This window comes from Lissotriton vulgaris, chromosome 2_1, assembly GCF_964263255.1.
Source record: "Lissotriton vulgaris chromosome 2_1, aLisVul1.2, whole genome shotgun sequence".
NCBI lineage: Eukaryota > Metazoa > Chordata > Amphibia > Caudata > Salamandridae > Lissotriton > Lissotriton vulgaris.
Window position 1 is genome coordinate 1,065,202,834 of NC_141687.1, and position 19,912 is coordinate 1,065,222,745.

A 19,912-nucleotide genomic window follows, 5' to 3' on the forward strand; every position below is an offset into this window, starting at 1 on the left:
ATTTTTTTTCAAGATCCTCCAGGTGTGATTGCAGGTCTACCTGCTGGTCGTGGAGGCGTATTATTTCCTGCTGGAGTGCCTCCGTCTCAATGTCCCGGGCATCCTGCTTCGCCTCAATGTCCGCCACTCGCTCCCCCACACCGTCCAAATCTCGCCGCACAGCACTTATCTCTTCTGCAAATTCCTTTTTAAGAGTGTGGATGTCCTCCTGTAGTGTTGTGAAGAGGGACTCAAGGAAGGCCTTAGTGATAGGTTCTGCCCCCTCTCCTCCCTGTTTCATGCTGGTAGCCGAAACCTCTTTAGCCGCAGTGGGCGATTGGGTTTTCGTAAATAGGTCTTTCACTGTCCGGTCTTTGCGGACTTTTGAGCTTTGCGCCATGGCGTCCGTTCGGCAGTCGAAGGCGAACCCGTATCCAAACGAAGTACCAGACCCAGCCGTAGAGTGTAGTGGTGCGCTACCGGCTACCAGCCCACGTGTCAAGGGCCTTCCACCCGCACCGCAAAATGGCGCCCTGATATGCCCCTACGCCGGAGGGCCACTCCAGTGTACGCCGCTAACCAGCCGGGGTCTGGCCAGGAATGTCTGTCAATGTAGAGGGGCCCCCCAATCTATCCGGGCGAAGTCCTCCTCCTGCCTCCCCGATCACTCACTGGGCCTCTCCGTGCTAGCCGCCGCTCGGCGATTCCACAGGCGCGAATGAGGCGTCTCGTGCCCACTGCCCCACACTGCCTGTACCCCGAACCGTGCCTGTCCAATGCTTTCGGGGCCTAGAGGGGCCCCCTGAATAAGGGCGTCGGTCGGAATGTCTCTGAGAGGGGGCCCCCACCCCAGCGGACTCCGCCCAAAGGCTCTGGGCTCACCACGCTGTAACTACCGCGGGGCCTCCAGGTGTAGCGCGATCAACCCCCTCCACTCGCCCGGTGGACAGCGCGGGCCCTTGCACAGTTCCGCCGTTCTGTACTGACTGCGGGCCTGCAGAAGCGCTAGCGCTAGCGCTAGGGCTGTGAAGTCCCTAGCGCCTCGTACCGGTGAGAGTGCGGGCCGGGCCCGCCTGAAGCTTACCGCAGCGGCCTGGGATAGGCCCGATTCCCGTTCTCTGGTGCGGCTTCCACGCCGCTGCCTGTTTGCTCCGCCTCCATCGCTGGCCGCGGCTCTCGGGCACGCCGCGTGCCGGTCTGCTAATCCCGGCTCCAGTCGCCTCCAGGGGCCGGATCTCGCCCAGCAGGGTCCCCCTGAGCCGACAAACAAGCCAAGGGGGCATGCTGAGAAGGGGCTCCACAAGACGGGGGCCCGTGCTTTCGAGGGCCGACGGCGGGAGCTCCGGAAGACGCGTCCGCCTACGCCGCCATCTTGGCCACGCCCCCCTAATCTCAGTCTTTAAAGGTTAAACAGGATTGAAATTCTGACAATTCCCCCCAAGCTTTCAAAACTCTGTCAAAACAGACCTCAATTATTCTCTTATGAAAAAGATTATTCAAATTTTGCAACGGGAACAAATAAATGTCTTGTAATAGGCTCTTACAATACTAGGTAATCGCACCCATATTTTTTGGGAAGTCAGAATTACATGTATACGGTTTACCTTTTTCCTTCCTCACAAAGTTTTTTTCCCTAGAAGAGAATTTTCTGACTTTTACATTGGTTGTATCTACCACAGAGAATCTCTGCTGCATATTATGTTGTTTTCCCATCTTGACGTCATCAGATAATAACTTGTTTCAAGCTATGTTTTAGGATTGCGCTGCTTTCAGGCTGCAGTTGAGAATTGTATGACTAGTAATCTAGTGAACCACTGTGATTTAGTAACCTAGACTGGTAAAATGTATTGACATAGCCCTAAGCCAGCTCTTATTGCAGCTGATAAATGTAGGGCTTCATTGCAATATAAATTTTAGTATCGCAAACCGGTCCGGGATATGAGCACAGCTACATGGCCTGAGCTTGAATGAACGCACCAGAGACGTTCCTCTCCAGGATTAGATTAGACATCTGGATTTTAAGGTTCACCAGGCCTGAATTCCAAGGAAGATGCTTCTCTTAGGAGAAAAAATGAACATTTAAGAGTGGGGCAGCTACCGGCATTGCCACTGCCTCTCTAGACTGTGCCTAAACCTGGGAGCATCATTAAAGCCTCCTGGCTGGAGGGGTGAAATACGGAAGACCTCCTATACCTTAATTGTAAATAGCTGTAACACCCTTGTGATGAGGAAGGATTTCCTTTTCATCCCACCAAAAACATCTGCTGTAAGTATCTAAATCGAAAAGCTCAGACTGACTGAGGTTTCTCCAGAGATTTGAGGTGACTCCAGACAGCTGCCCAGAGGAAGCAATACAAAGCCTTTCCTGTACCTAGATGTCCTTATGCTTTATCCCCTCCAGTCATCGAGAAGTGTAAGTCTGTTTCAAACCGAAAGCTCCTGTGCCCATGGGGGTCTTTACTTGGCTTCTCCGGCAGTCATGTGGAATCTTAAATAATCTTGACGTTGACCCTGGCATGGACTACGATATTATTGTTTGGAGAATGCTACCTTGATTATAAAACAATCAGAATTGCCTTGCTAACGCTTACTGTTCCTGAAATAACTTGGTTAAAATTCAAGTTCCTTGTCATTTTTAGGAAGTTACTGATCTGATTCAGAAACCATTGTAAATGTCTTCATAGCTTTCATTGTTCCCAAGACATTTGTTTAATTCCCTAGTTAGTAAATTTAGCTCAGTTTACTAGTCTTCTCTAACTTCCCTGGTCTGTTGTGGGTGCCCCTACTCAGAAAATCTGTAGCACGACCGAGGTCTTCTGAGATAAAACGTCAAGTCTCCTCACCCAACCAATTCAGTCTTCTGGGACATACTGTGTGAAGTGGCACTCGGTCATAGTCTCTACCAAATAACCATTGGCATCTGGACTTGGATTCCTGACTCTGACTGACCGGACAATGTAACCTCCCCGCTCCCCCTTTTTCAGGCACCATTAGGAGACGACAGGAAAATGAATTGCTTTTATGAAAGGATTGACACTTCAGTTCTCTGAGTAGTTGGCTCTTTGGGTATATTGTGGGTCTGTAATAGCTGATAACGTAGATAATTACAGTGGGGCATGGTGAAGAAATGTGAACAAGGTAATTTCTTTAACCGTTGAATGTACAAGGCATTTTGGTGCATTTAGGATGGGAATGTGTAAACATTTAAACTCACTACAGCCTCTAAACTTCAAACATCTACATACAAACATCTCAACCACACCAAAACAAGTGTTCCAGGTCTAACAAATCCCAAATGCTTTCCAAAATAGCAAGCTTTTCATTGCACTGTAAAACTCTGTCCCTGTCCTATGGCTTTGTAATAATGTTCTGTTACATGCCTTATCTGGAAGAAGTTAGGAAGTGAAATCTCAATATCCCATAGAGGATCAGCGGAGTTCAGACATCTATTTCTTTTTATTACATTTATTCCACCCCTTGACTCCTAGCGCCCACCTAAAGTACCTCAACTCTTGGACAACAGAATTCACAGGTGTGCAGACCTCATCCAAAACTGCAAAATTTCTGGATACCCCCAGAACAGAACAACAAAATCACCCAACAAATTATGGCTGAAGACTACTGGACAAATCAATGCCCTGTGGTGAATGGTCTATGAACAAATTATCCAGCATCTTCAAAGTCACACTCTTTGCATATCAATTCAATTCAATTCAATAGAGACTTTATTTCGGTTTTGATTCAAACCATGAAAGTACATAGACAACAAAGCAGTTAAAAAATTCAATATATAAAAATAAACGGGAAAGTGCCGGAAGTACAAGGGTCAGTTATTCACGTACAATAAATAAGTTCATGAGATATATAAATCGTCAAAAAGGACCATCACTGATCCAAACAGTTTCTCAGTTTTATACATAGCTTTTAAAATTCAGCAACTTGAAGAATACTGTCCTTATGCAGAAGTTGTAAGTACATAAGGGCTGGTCTGATCTGATTAAAATTGAGTTTTTTTAAAAGAGCAACCAGATAGCGTTTACATGGGTATTCATAAAATCTACATAAAAATATAAAATGCAGCATATCCTGTGGAGACTTTCCGTCGCAGCCACAGGGCGCTGCAGATTTGTTAAAAATGTCACTTTTTGGTCTAATCAGCAGATGATGACACAGATTTTACCTGAACCTAGTTAACAAGAATTTCTCGTGTGAGGACAGTGAGCCAGTCAAATATGGCTCCATTAATTCACATGTTTTAAGCATAACAGATTTTCTTACAGTTGGTTTTTGAAGCTCCACACCTTCCCTTTGCAAACTCCTGTCCATAAGGAAAGCCCGTGTAATCACCTCCACATCCCCTTTAACAATCCTGCTCGGATGTTCAAACAAATCCAAACGTCCGAGCCTGGAGAAACTAGATTCCAGGTATTTTAACCATGGGGTGACCAGTGCATTATCCTGAGATAAAAAGTCTTTCATAATCAAATGAGTCAGTGGAATGTCCTCATTTAGCCACAGATTTAGCCAACATGTCAGTGGGCGTAAAGAAAAGATGTCACTTAAATATTGTACCCCCAGCTCTTCATGTACTGCTAAGTTAGAGGTTCCAACTGGGACACACAATAGACGCTTCAATAAGGAATTTTCAACAGTCTGTAACTGCTCCCCCATGACGTAACCCCACAGTTCACTGCCATAAACAGCAGTAGCCACTGATTTCGCATTATAAGGTTTATTCATGGCACTGGTAGGTTTTTCCCTAGTTTAGCCGCAAAGTTAAAAATGGAGGCGTTCACCCTAGCCAATTCACCTTTCTTCTTGACAAGATGTGGACCCCAGCTAAGTTTATTATCGAAAATAACCCCAAGATACGAGAATGATTTCGATACAGGGATCACTACATCATCTAGCTTAAACAAGAAGTTTCTACTTGGCTGTTGGCCAACTTGCATTATGAATGATTTAGAGTTGTTGGCCAATAGGTCTCTGTCTGACATAAACAGTTTAAAAGCATTAAGTAAAGTTTGGAGTCCCCTCTCAGTTCTAGAAATTAAAACTGCATCATTTGCGTATAGAAGAACAGGAATACCCCACCTACCAACTCTAGGACAGTCGGCATGAATATTCTGCAGGTCGCTATCTAGGTCATTAATATAAAAGTTAAAAAGAAAGGGGGCAAGAATGCAACCTTGACGCACACCCTTTCTGATATTAAAATTACTAGTTGCACCCAGATCCTGAGAATACCTTACATTGGCACTAGTATTACTGTGTAGATCAGCAAGGAAGTTAACAATCCCATTATCAACACACTTTTTCCTCTTGGACTGCCAGAGCTTTCCCCTGTTAACACAGTCGAAAGCAGATGACAAGTCCATGAAGGCAAGGTGGATTGTACCCCTCTTTGCTACAGTATACTTACTTAGAATTAAGGAGAGATTAAGGCACTGTGTTATAGTCGAACATCCACCGCAGAAGCCATACTAAGCGATAGACATGTTATTTGTCAGCGCCCAGTCCGACAATCTCTGCAGTAGTATTCTCCCTACTATTTTGACCATAGAATCTATTAATGAAATTGGCCTATAGCACAGTGGTCTACCCCTGTCCCCCTTCTTAAAGACCGGAACAATTGTGGAGACCCCCCAAGATTGTGGACAACTAGCTGTTGCAGCCGCATTAAAGACCTCCTCCAGAATGGGTGCCCAGAAGCTAGGATCAGATCTATACAAATCTGGGTGATCCCATCAGGGCCCGGAGCTTTCCCTGCTGTCAATCCGACTATGCCCTCCAAAATCTCACCTCTTTCAAACCTGATTATGCTATGTTATGTTATGTTATTTTTACTTATACCGCGCACAGCTGCCCCAGCAAAGGGGCGTCCTGGCGCTTTGACAAGGCCAACACAACACTAAAGAAACTCAGAAGAATAGACCACAGAAAAAGAGCTAAACAAATAAAAAGGTCTTGATGGCCCGTCTGAACTGGAAAAGCTCATCGATGAGCCGGATATGCATGGGGAGAGAGTTCCACCAACTTGCTGCCAGAACTCAAAGAGCGGCCACCAGCTCTACTCAATCTAGAACTGGTGGCCGCTATCACTATTCCAAGGGGGAAAATTGGGGTTTTCATCGACGTGCAACTATATAATCTTTTAAAATGGTTTACCCACTCATCCTTAGTTATGCAGCATTCCAGACCATCCCCCGGATCCTGCACCAGGAAAGGTTTCTTTACCAGAGCCCAGAATCTAGAGCTGCACTTCAAGGTATCTGGATCAAGAATCTCAGTCCAAGCCTCTTGTCTTAAAAACTCCTTGCGTGTGGTAATAACAGATTTATATTCTTTCCTACATGCTTGTACAGTCAATTTAACTCTGGGGTTGGTTGCCAGAGCCAGCTTTAAGTTGCGCGCTGCTTTAGAGCAATCCTGGTTAAACCATCTTGGTCCCCTGACTTCTATGTTTTTTGCAGGGGCCGTCAACAACTGAGATACTTTATGCGATAAATTTTGGAAAGCACCCAGTACTCTAGTTGGTTCATTCCCACCTGTGGTACAACTCAGGATTTCATCTGTACAAGTGTCTGTTATATTTTTGTACAGCAGATCAGCATCAATCATAGACCATCTAAGGCGGCGTCTGCCATCAGTTGTGCTGAGCCTAACCGGGACACAATTCCGGGTTTCCTTAACTACCCACGGACCTTTCAACTGAACGGTAAGAGGGTTATGATCACTAAATTCATTATTTTCAATAGAGAAAGAGTCCACAAAGTACTGCATTGGCAATGTGAGTAACACATAGTCAATAAAAGTTCCCCGTCCATGTCCTTTAAAAGTAGGGATATCAAAACACTTGGTAGGGTCCCTCATTTCCATAGCTATATTAGATTTAGATCATTCAATAAATCATTGAGTAGTTCCCCTTCAACGGTGTGTTCCATATGCATGCCCTGAGAACGTACACAATGCACATCCGAAATACATTTCAGCAAGAGATCGCCATATGGATGAACGTTAAATTCACCCAAAATCAAGAGGTTATGAATACATTCTTTCATAGAGTAGCGAATACAATCATTTAGTGCCAATACTTGGCTGAGAGCTGAACATAAATTTATACCGTTATAAAAATTGACCAGGCCAGCCGAACATTTATCTCCAGTTAATACTAGCCCAATAATACCTGGGTTGTCGGTTAGAACTCTACGTGTATTACAAGGTAAAGCAACAGAAATAAATGTAACTAATCCCCCCTTTGGCCTACCCCTGTTAGATGGAGACGCAGGAACATAGAATGACTTGTAGCCTTCAAGGAAGAAGTCACATTCAACTGACCAGGTCTCCTGAAGACAAATGATCTGATATTGCTTAATGAAGCTGATCCAGTTACAATCTCCCATCTTTGAACCCAAACCCGCAATGTTCCAACAGATTACATTGCTGCCATTCCTTACAGCCGCAAGAGTCCCTTCATGACCTTTTTCTACCACATGGTCCTTTTCTTGCCCCACGCTCTCCTTGCGTCAATCACACGCCTCCAGGCCAGAGAGCAAATCATATCTGTTCCGAGTGTCCACGTTAAAACCATTCCCACATTGGATACCAGCATTATGTCTATTCAGTGTTTCCACATTAGGGTCATTCCATCGGTGGTCATTAACATTATACAGATATGATGTCTTAAGTGCCGGTGTCAAAGACTGAGTCTGTGGTCTGAATTTCCTAGGGTCAGAGGGGGCTACATTCAAATGGGCATAAAAATAGCCAAGTGGGCGGACACAGACACTGTTCGTATTATATACTAGAGAGGCTGCCCTTAGTAGTACTGTTGCCACATGTTGCGGGTGCCTAAAATTTGCGACAATACAATCCCCTCTAGTGGTCTTACTAGACGGCCCAACCCAATTCACCCTACGCGTTGATAAGATTTGATCAGAGTATTTAGTTGGAAAACCACAATTTTTACTCAACCACGCAACTGTTTTGTTTTTTAAAGAATCGTGAGACTCCACGTGAGACTGAGCGGAAAATGCATCAATAGGAGGAACATTTGTTAAAACCACCACATAGGGCGCACAATCAGGTGGCAGGTTAATAAAGCGACTTTTCCTTATATGAATAGATTCAGGCCTACCTTCAGACATTACTATGGGTTGTCTATTCTGTTCAGTTACTAATGGTTGAGCAGGCGGAGCAGATACTTGGTGGCTGATCTGCTGCACATTCTCTCTCCTAGCACTCTGACCCTTATCTACTGCCTTGGGTGGAACCACTGGAGCGGTGGCCAGATATGCTGACACTAGTCCACCCAGTCTATCCACTTCTAGCGACACAGTGTCCAACTTAATGGTCAGGGGTCTCAGCATCTCTTCCATTTTAGCCTCTATTTTTGCTACTATAGAGCTCACAAGTAGGGTAAATTGATCCGAATGTATGAACATACCCCCCTCTTTATTACCATCCACAAGACAAGGACCAGGAATAGGGCCATTACGAACTGATCATGGAGGATGTACTCTTTTTTTACTTTGCTTCCCCCCCACGTTTAGATTGCAGTTTTCTACAGGATCTCACAGGTCTGGTTACTGGTAGTGCCTGCTCTGATTCCTCCATAAAAGTATCAGGCAGGACGTCAGATGTCTCTCTGTGTACCTGTGCTACTGTAGTTAAAGTAGCCTGGTCACTTGTAACAGCACTATTTTCCAATGCAGTGTCCCCCAGTGGAGGCGAAGCCTCATCATGTAACAGAGGTAGACTCACTCGGCCCAAAGAGGCCCTTCTCTCATTATTGATTTGGTTCACCTTTTTAACCAAATAGTTATCCATGGTGCCCATACCAGAAGCAGACTTATCTATTTTAGATTTAGACATAACGCAGACTTAACCTTACACCGTGGGAGATGTGAGCAATGGGAAAATATACAGAAAATCCAAAGCACTTTACACAATTAAAGAAATATTTTAAACATAACACCGAAGTCTCACGTGAATCGGACAGATATTACTCCGTTCGGAACAGAATCAGGGTCTGTGGCCCAGCGCAGTCTCCTCTGGCCTCTGAGGGCCACAGAGGGCCCCGCCCTTTGCCCGGGCTTAGCCTGGCAGGTCCCGCGCGCGTCCCGCGATGGGGGAGATGAGTGCTGATTTATGCGCCTCCAGGCGCGTCCCTTCCATCGGCGGCTTCCGTCCGCTAGGGCTGATGGTCTTTACAGTCCCTCAGGTTCGCGCCCCGCAACAGTGGAATCGAGCAGCGGCATCGGGGAGAAGACCGGCGGTGATTCAATGACCCTTTGCAGAAGCGCTACCACGGACGTGAGGCCCCCGCTCCCCCGGGAGATGAGCACTGATTTATGCGCCTCCAGGCGCGTCCCTTCCGTCGGCGGCTTCCGTCCGCTAGGGCTGATGGTCTTTACAGTCCCTCAGGTTCGCGCTCCCCCCCCTCCCCCCCCCCCCCCCCAACAGCGGCCGCACTCTGCTGGAATCGAGCAGCGGCAGCGGGGAGAAGACTGGCGGTGATTCAATGACCCTTTGCAGAAGCGCTACCACGGACGTGAGGTGTCCTTCCTGCTCCTTACAGTTGTCCGTGTTACCTCTGCTACCCATATCACCGTTACCTTTCTTTGTAAAATGTCACTGTTAGAAGATCTAGCTGAACTGTCGGTGCCTTATTGTCCAAAACCTCTGCATTCTAACTGGACTTCACTTCTGTCCGGCACTTGAAAACTTAGTCCCGCTATTGTATGAGCGTTGAGATGTGATCAGAGAGGAGGTGTGAGGATAGATGAAAACCTCACTGTATGCTTCAGGCCAAAACTAGAGTCTACATCTTCAAATTTTTATCACTCTTATTTCGAAGACTTTTTAGGATCACTTAAAAAGCCAAAAGAAAATGTCATTTGTTTTGCAGTGATTTGGTTTTAGAGAGTCTGGGAAACAAGCTTAATCTATGCACTTCCACAAAACCAAAATGGTCAATTTAGATTTTCTAATTGGGCCGTCACTTCACCTGACTTATTTTCAGGAGTGATATAAGACTTCGAAGAGCACTTCCTGTCCTTCAAAATTATCAGTGGGGGTCTGCCTATTTAATGCAGGATGCAGACACCAGTATGTGAAAGTACAATCTGGGTCCCTGAAATGTCATACTGCTGCTCCTGTTTGGCTTGTAGTGGGAGACTGGTTACCTCCTAGTACTCACCACTGAAGTGAACACCACAATAGGCAGCTTAATTGCCTGTCTACAGCTGCAGTGCACTCTCCTCAATCAACATTTGCTATAAGATGGGTACCATCGGAAGGACCCATAATTTTGTGGCATCACTTGGCAATAGCAGTGTTGGCCTAACTAGCAACTGTTCCTTCCCAGTTAAATAAAATAAACTAGCGTAAAATTTTATAGGGGCACTGATATAGGGGCACTGAGCGGGAGGATGGAACTGAAGGAAATCAAAAAGTTGCATGTCAAGTCAAAGGAAAATTTACATTTGGTTATAAAAAATGTATCCTATCCATCAACAGCTGCAAACGTTGATCCCAGTGAGCCTCAGCTTATGGAAGGTAGAACATAATGATGTATTGATGTAGAAGGTAGTGAATTAGAATGTCAAGCCAAGTAAAGGACACCATCATATAGGTGCGTTTTGCCACTGGCTGCAGTGAAACTTTTCATCCGAGTTTAAGCTGTACCAGTCCAAATTTTTATTTGGTCCATATATAGCAAAATAGAATACTATTTGTTTTAAGTGTCAGTGCAATCTTTTGTCAATTTCCTCCTTGCCAGTACAATTTTAACCTTTTCTGCTTGACCTCAATTGTATTTTCAATGGTATTTTTTTATTTTCAAGTAAGCCGAGCTGTTCGGTATTTCTAATTCATGTCAGTTTAATCGAGGAAGCCTAATCATATAAACGTTAGCTTTCGTGCGCAATAGTCACATGTGCAGTTACATTGTAACTGCTACATTTGACCACCCCACCATGCTGTTCTAATTTGCACACGTTGCTCATCTAGGAAATATCACAAAGAACTACTCTCGTTATTCAGAGTAAAAGCCGGTCTAAATGAGTTGACCAGCCTCTGAAAGGCTAATGGGGTTCTACATAGTTCCTCTGTGACAGTCCAGTCAGGACCCCCAGGTTGGTCACAACAAAAGGAACATACCGAAGGACCTTTTTTGTTTTTAACTTGAATTATAAAGCTAAACTGTTCTAACTGTTCCAAATGTTACTGATAGTTGAGCAACTATTCAGCCTGCAAAATAAAACCTTCCATTTTGTGCAGTCCTACTTAGTTGTGTTCCCATTTTCGTACCCAAAAATTAACCTGATTGACATATCAACTAGTTGCAGATCTTGAATGTACACTTGTTAAGACCAACTGCTAAGAGTATAATTGTGATATAAGCCTTTAGTGATTCAAGGGTCAACGTGTCAGTGAACTACTGCCAAGCAGTGCATGGAGAACAGTAGCAGGGCCTATGTACTATGGTTCCCCTTTCGAACGATATGCTTCAAGGATAACCATTGAAAATATTAGGTAGGTCTTTTACAAAGCTAGATATTGATGTCTTTGGTTTAAAAAAAAAAAAAAAAAAACTTTGCTGGCTTGTTAACCAGGCACACTATTACATTAGCCAGTGTACCAAGGTGTTCTGGTGTGTTAAGGGAACAGCAACTGGAAAAGTGTGTTGTCCAGTATCACACTGGACATTCTTGCACCTGTAGTAAAGTATTTATTTTTGTTTTAAATACACAGGTAAAATTATGGCTGCCTCAGAAGCAGCCTGGAGCTTACTGTGGAGAAGGATTTCTAAATGCCTTTGTCCTACTGAAAGGTACAACACCATGGGCGTAGGAGACACTAAATTTCTGGGGGGGACAGGGACAACCTTGTGTACTTTCCAGTGACCCTATACAAATCGGCCATTGTGCGAGACCGTACGCGCGTTAAACGTATACAATCGCATAGTTATGAAGAGAAATATTGAGAAAGGCAGGCAAGTAGTCACAGTCTGCAAGTATGCTTTATTTTTATTTACATTCACAATAAAGACCAAATGGGAAAAAATATGTATATGAATCTTGCATCTTCATGCACCAAGAAAACAAAGGTGGGACAAAAAAAGGAATAATAAACTAAATGCTCTTAGCGACATTCCTACATCTCAAAATGCAATCGGACAAATTAGAAATATTTTTTCTTGCTGCAGGAATCTGTTTTAAAATTATGAACTTTATTTTGAAAAGCCAAATCATTTCTTGCGCCGTTCATTGCAGAGGACAAATTATTTTGCTATTCTATGCAGGTCAACTGAGTCCATCGTCGTTTAAAAAAAAAAAACGCTTTTTTTCTGGGGAATTTTTTTTTGAGTGCAACTTGCTTCAAACAAATAATAGAATGCCGCCTATTGGATAACACTTGTGTTATTCTCCAATGAAGCGGCCTTGGGGTTCCGGTGACATTTACACCCCTCCACCTGGCCTCGACGCAACTGTAATGTTGTAACCTATGGGATTGGAGGGAGCGGGGAGAGGTTATGCTTGTGCATGTTAGTGTGTGGATAGAGTCTATTAATCTCTTAAATCAATAGACCAAGGGCCATATGTATCAAGCAAATTCGCATTCGCAAAGGCCGAAATTCGCAGAATTTCGGCCTTTGCGAATGCGAATTTGCTAAATGGAATGTATTAAGCATAATGTGGTGCAAAATAAGGAATCGCAAAATTGGCGATTCCTTATTTTGCGATTGCATTTAAGGATTCGCAAAATTTGCGATTCCTTAAATGCAATGTATGATGCAAAAAAAGCATTGCTAATTGTCCCTAAGGAATCGCAAATTACCACCAACTTCAAGTTGGTGGTAATTTGCGAATTTCTTGAAAAATGCCAATTTTGGCATTTTTCAAAGTGCTATGTGATGCACATACATGCCCTTAGGCCATGTATGTGCACCACATGTGCACCCATGCTTATTTCAGGGGTGCAACAGGGTGTCCTTTGGACACCCCTGCACCCTTGAAATTATTCTCAATTAGCGATTAGCAAATTGCGATTCTCAAATTGAGAATAATTTCACATTCATTCCTATGGGCCTCCTGGCCCATAGAAATGAATGGGAAATAATTCCTTACTTGCGATTAGCAATTTGCTAATCGCAATTAAGGAATTTTAAGAAATCGCAAAAAAAAGCGAATTTCAACATACATACCATTTTGCGATTTCTAAATAGCAATTCCTTAAAAATCGCTATTAGGAAATCGCAAAAGGGTATGTTGATACATATATTATATCTAAATGGCACCAGAAACTATGAATCAAATTTTTTTGCACAACATCCAGCGCCTGGTGTTCAGTATAGCGACTTCAGAAGGATGAAATGCTGAGTCAGCAGTGATATGTACATCAGCACATATATAACTTAGATGGCAGCAGTAAGTGTTTTGTTGTTTATTTTAAGCCCATAAAACATGAGTGCGCACCCAGTTAAACAGCACTGAGATTGTGACATGATGAGAACATCTAAGCCGACACAGCTCCTCCTTTCAGCAGCGCACTGGTTGCATTGCATCATTGTGTTATGTTGTGTAATGTCATTGCTGGACAACTCACTGGAGCCCCCCATACACCCGCGAAGACCCCATTTCCACCTCTCCCCCCACCCGCCTGCGCCCGTAATGCCGGCCGTGACTGCATATTTTTCTAAACTGCATCCCAAGGTCTGATTTAACATGGCTAAAGATATCCTGAACTCTGAAGGTATTGTCTGCACTGAATATTTTGAAAGCAGGAATACTTAAACGGGCTCGGAGTGATTATTGTGAAAATAATGGTGCTGCTGAACCGGAGGAGAGAGTTGAAGCGCCGCTGCGCGCCTACAATATTTCACCAACCCAGGCACGTGACCACAAAGCCTGCACCAGCCTCGGTGCCCCAATGAGAGGTGGCACGCGGACGGTACTGCAATGTCTGGAATTACCTTCCTTTATTATGGTTGTCAATATTACCAGTGATAACTGGTAATTCCCCAATCCCCACCCTTCCCTGCTACCCCTCGTCCCACCCAACCCCATCCCTTGCTAAACGTGTGTTGGAGAGGTGCTTGTAATGTGTGGAATAAATTATTGGCCAGGGATGATTACGGGACTTTTTACGATTATCACAACTTTGTGTTAACTAATAATTTACACTTGTCGGACCACTGATTATTAAAATGCAATCAGGCCTAGAATGAATAATACATATGCAAACAAATGCTATTGACGTTCGTTTCTGCGTGTATAATCATGTATCTGTGTGCATTTATATTTTTCGAAAGGGCTGTCATGGCTGCCCTGAAATTTGGCAGATGGCAAAGGTTTTCGTGAGGCCTATTTGGAATGGGGGGATCTGATGCAAACAGAGCACTTGCCCCTTTTCTGCTGTTAGCAAAATGATTGTAAGGATATTTACAATCATTGACCCTCTGTGAAATCCAAGGTCACAGCTTTTGACCCGTAGGTTGGGCACAGATGTGTGCAGACGGATAGGTACTTTTGAGCTACAGAAGGGCCCGAGGGAAGCGGGGCAGAGCTGAAAAGAGAGATGTAGAAGACCAAGAGAAGGATCTTTGTAGATCAAAGGGCAAGCAGAGTTTGGAGACAGAATTCAAGAGAATGGAAAGGAGTGTGGGGTACCTGTGGTCAGAAAGAGAAATCACAAGGAGGTGTGAAGAGAACACAACTGGGCTCTGAGGAGGTGAAAAAAGGACTAGCGTGCTGGTGAGGGATCAGGCTTGTGGTACTTTGAAGAGAGTGCCATAAATCAATAGTGCGCTTTCCCTGCCAAATCTCTGTTTCGCCTACTCTATATGTAAAGGCAGGCCTCGTGGATGCGTACTGAAAAGCATTTCTGTGCATCCTACCAAATTATTGCACTCCGGTTATTACATGAAGATAATTGTGTTTTGACTCAATCCAGCATTAAGCAGCCCGTGGGGAAAATGAGCAGTTATTTTTGCACGGTAATGTCATCTGCACACTTTGTTATTCCCTTCAGCCATTAGCAGGGCAAGTAAGGTTCGCTTGCTGTGCTTGCTCGCCATAATGCACTCAGTCACAAGCTGTACACCCCACACCCCCACCACTTTCAAATGTCACCAGGTGCCCCTGGCAATGCAGTGTAACAGCCCTTGCCCCTACGTCAGTCACTTGAATGTGATGGGATGGGTACTCACAGGAGGGACCTCACACTTGGTGGGAGCCTGCTGCTGCTGCAGCCCTTCGTCTTCATCTGGCAACAGACACGGGGCGAGGAGTCCGAGGCCAGCTGAGGTGAGAACTAAAGAATTCAGGGGTGCTGCCACACAGAGTTCAAAAGGGCAGAGGCAGGGGGGCGAGTGGCCTCTGACGTCACCTGTGACTATCGATCATTTGCGGCTCACAGACAGCTAACTGGAGAGGCGCCAGGTCAAGTGCAGGGCCATTAGGTCACCAATTGCCTTTAATCTCCCTCTCAGGAGGTAGATGGGAAATTTGTTTGACGCCTCGTCCCCCCACCCTTGTCCCCTGTGTCCCCCCCACTCCAAAATCTGGGGGGGATATGTCCCCCGCGTCCCCCACAGTTCCTACGCCCATGTACAACACAGTTTAAGGATTAGAGAGCAGATTAGTGAGGGAGTGAGAGAGAGAGAGAGAGAGAGAGAGAGAGAGAGAGAGAGGTGTGCAAACCGTGGATGAGGCAAAGACGTATAAAAGGAGTTATTGACACATTATCACTATGAGTACGTGGTGACAAACCCCCATTACTCAGAAAACACCTACCTTCCAGACACGAGCCTGTCCATGAATATGTGCTACTGTATGTTGACGATACATGGTACACTACTTTTTATGTACAATTATGTTTCACAAATGTATATCATTGTGGTTTTCCTAATTATATATTTGCGATGGATATTTCTATCCGCAGATTCCTCAATTTAAGGGTATCCCCTGGTACCAAATTGAATCTGTAGAATTTTCTTACAATTCTCCTGCTCACCAGTGGGTGATGCCTGTTCCTTCTTTTCCGCTCTCTTCGGCGTGGATCCAGAGCTCCGCTCCCAACGTTTTGGGTTTTCTGATGATTTCCAAACCTTGCGCTCAGACAGCATGTCAGGAACAATGTCTCTCCCGAAAACTAAATGAGTCTAACTGTTCCAAATCTGCAGGAATCTGTTGCTCATAGACCAGCACCCATGTACTTTTGGTACTTGGACTCTGGGCACGCCTCAGTCATGTGATGAAGGCTCGTTCATGCACCCAAAGAAAATCAGGGAAATAAAACTCTACATTGCTGAACATAATAGTTTATGGTAGAAAAAACTTGCACTCCAAGTCACAGGGTCATTTGCCATCTGCTTAAGGAGGAAGTCCTGATCAAACTTCCATATCTGCTCAAAGTCTCCCAGTCCGTCGGAAGACTTACTGCCGCATTCCTTCACTTGAAATTAGGTGTGAAGGGGGCATAACTTCTACTTGCATCCACTGGCCGAGTTCCGGAGCTGCTGGGGACACCTTTGTTGAGCCCCTCATTTCCCCGCTTGTGCTCCTGAGCTGCATGGGGCATTTCTGCGGAGCCTGTTGTTCCAACGCCTGTCCCGTCGCCCAGCATCGCCACAGCCGGTCTCCCCTGCCGCTGCAGCTCTTTCCCATCGGAGCACGGCCACAGTGGGGAGGAGACCACGAGTGCGAGTGACTGCGAGGTCCAGGAGCCTTTGCGGCTGGAAGCCGCCACCGTGAAATCCGCGCCAGGAGGCGCTTAAATTAAAGGTCATATCACGCGTCGCGGGTCGAGCCGGGCGAAGCCTGGGGCAAAGGGCGGGCCCTCTGTGGCCAGTGGAGGCCTGGGCAGGCAACCCCATTTGTTTTCTGCCGAAAAAGGAGGTAACCCGAACCAGTTACTGCTGATATGTACTTTGGATATTGGGACGCGCGCCCGACCATTACAAGTGTTTGTTGCTGTTGTATCTCCTCTGCTACATGTATATATAAAAGCGGGCCACACTATGACTGGTAAAGGGGCCCCCAAGGGTATTATCCCCCAGGGGGGGGTTCGATTAAGGGGACTTTGGATCATTACTTAACCAGGATAACATTGGATACTGACCGTGAAATAGAGAGAGCAGAACGACTTCTCTCTATTGAAAGTACATCCAGTAAACAATCTCCCCTGGTATCAGCTGACCTAGTACAACATTCTTCATTACTGGGGGAACTGAATGAGATCTGTAATACCATGTACACTCCTGTAGAGCAGGGAAATGAGCAAACTGGTGTTCCTACCTGCTCTATGGGTAATATAAGTCCCCAGCCTAGTATACCAACCCAATTAAATGAAAGCCTCCTGGGTAGCCCCCGTTCACCATCGGCCAAAGATAACACTCAATCGATAGCGCACCCTCAGGTCCTTTCTGTTAAAAGAAAGCGTAAGGGTGCTAAACATAGGGGGAGACTAGCAAAACAACCAAAATTGCATACTAGTCCCCCTTTTGGTTATTACCACCACCCCTAAAACACCTAAGGTATGTGCAATATTGGAATCTCCGGCATCTACTCCACCAACTAACCTACTGGCTCAGATTGAATATTTAGTTAAATCTTTAATATCTCCGCTGATAGAAAGAATGAAGAGTTTAGGGGAAAAGCTTACGAGCATAGAGGAAACTACCAAGGCAAACTCGCAACTTATATAAAGAATGGCAGGACCTAAGAAAACACAGACTCTAGCTGTTACCGACGTACCCTAATGTACTGCTCAAAGTAATACCGCCCAAAATCAATCCGTTTTCTCTAAAACATCACTTCCAAATACTCGGAAAGTAACCTTAAAACCTACAATAGTACAGAGCTCTGCTCCTAGAGTAGGGCTGACTAAAGAAGCCACGAGCTCCGAGGGGATAGTCTTCAATCAAGGTAACCTACAAAGAAAAATTAACCACATAAACCTACCACCGGAGGCCGCACTATTTGTGTGCATCCTCTCAGGAGTCCCTGTGCTCACAAATGGAAAAATCGAATGTCAACAAGATTTGAAAAATAAGGTTTCATTTTGGCTAACCAAAAATAGACCCCTTCCACCCAATATCGACGGAAAAATTCTAAACGTTAGAAGGGTGGGTTGGTTAGGATCCCTCCCAAAGGATATAGCTGGAGACCTGGTAATAGTAAACTTCAGAGATAACCATGTCAAAGTTGGCAGCCACAAATAGGAGACGGCCCTATAGCAACTTGGGAACTGTGTGATTTCTACCCTAAAATACCATACCTGCCACCCGTAAGACTGAATGTAGAAAACAACTACCCAATGGGTAGTAGAGGCCTTGTACCGAGCAGCTATAATATTCCCATCTATAACCGATTTGACTTATTCTCTGGCCTACACCTGGTGGACTGACATGTTCTTATATTGCGAAATTAGATCTCTCTGGATGATTTGTAACGGTTCGATGATAAGGAAAGCTGCTATATATAGGAAATGTTATGTAAAACTTTTATGTAAATGAAATTTTATGTATAAAAATGTTGCACATTTTTATGGTTACTATCTTTTAACCAAATAAAGTACTTTGATTGAGGTGTGAAGGAGTCAATCACAACTTCATGTCTCAAACCTTTCAAACTCCAGTCTGGTCCTTAGTTGGTCATGGTGATCCCAGACGACCCTGTCCCATTATCAACCCTGCCGTAAATTGCAGCATACAAGGAGGACATGCTGCAGCTTGCTCAAATGCTTCCAGCTCCTTCTAGTGTGTTCAGGCTCCACAGAGCTGGGGGGGGACATAATTTGGGACTTATGCCACCAGATCATCTTCTGTGCCAAGTGACCACCGTGGAACACATACCCAGGCCCATTTTGACACCGGTTCATGTGTACACTCTGGCCCGGGGTCCATGTCCGTCCCTTCTGTGCTGTCACCAGCTCTGTTAGCCCAGATCCTATCCCAACTCCAGTATTTGACCCTTAACCATTGTCATGCTATGAGACCACAAATGCAAATCCAGTCAATATGCAGCCAGACTAACCATTGACCTCCGCTTTAGCAGCAGTACTAGACCGTGCTCGAGGCCTTATTTAGATCCGACTTTAGCCCCGTTCTATGTATGCAAAATATTCCCATGATGTGAGAAATTGACTCTTTTGCATGGTACATCCCCACACTTTTTGCTTGGTTTTGATGTGGGTTCAGTTGTAGTGTGCAGGGTCCCTGCCAACCAGGTCCCCTGTGCCAGTGCTTCTTCCCTAAAAACAAACCCCCAATTATTAATTCTACCCAGTGTAAGTCCCTAGTAAATGGTACCCTTAGAACCTAGGGCCTGGGAGCTGAAGAGGGTCCCTCAGGACCCCCACTCACTGGGACCATACCACTGCCCTTGCAGCTTGCATGCCCCTGTGAGGGAGAAAACGACAAAATGAACATCGCACCCTGCCTGGTGCCATGCCAGCTTACACTCCCTGAAGGCATAGGTAAGTCACCCCTCTAGCAGGCCTCGCAACCCTCAGGCAGGGTGCACTATACCACAGGCGAGGGCATGTCTGTAAGAGCAGATATGACCCTCCAATATTGGGGTGTATTTCCTAATATTGTAAGTGCCAGTGAAGCCATAGAGTGTACAATGGGTAGGAAACTCGCCAATTCGAGCTGCACAGCACCATGATGGCTTCACTGAACACAGGAGTGTACCAAACTACTCCTTTCAATAAATGCACACTGATGCCAGTGTGGGATTTATTGTACCCTGTACCCAGAGGGCATCTCGGAAATGCCCCCTAAAAACCTGCCAACTTTGGTGTGGTCTCTGACCGGCTGTAGGCAGCCAGCCACCATCAGACCTGTTTCTGGACTCCTCGATAGAGAGCCCCTGCTCTCTGGGTCCAGAAACAATGCACATCCTGGACAGAGGGGTCACACCTC

At 45.3% G+C, this 19,912-nt stretch overlaps 1 protein-coding gene and 1 pseudogene across 1 annotated transcript in view; one reads left to right on the forward strand and one right to left on the reverse strand.

Moving 5' to 3' along the window:
• ARCN1 (archain 1 coat protein complex I subunit delta) overlaps positions 1-19,912 on the forward strand; it is a 234,454-nt gene that overhangs the window by 23,174 nt on the left and 191,368 nt on the right. The window lies entirely within an intron of this gene.
• On the reverse strand, positions 7,506-8,853 carry LOC147731599 (uncharacterized; annotated as a pseudogene).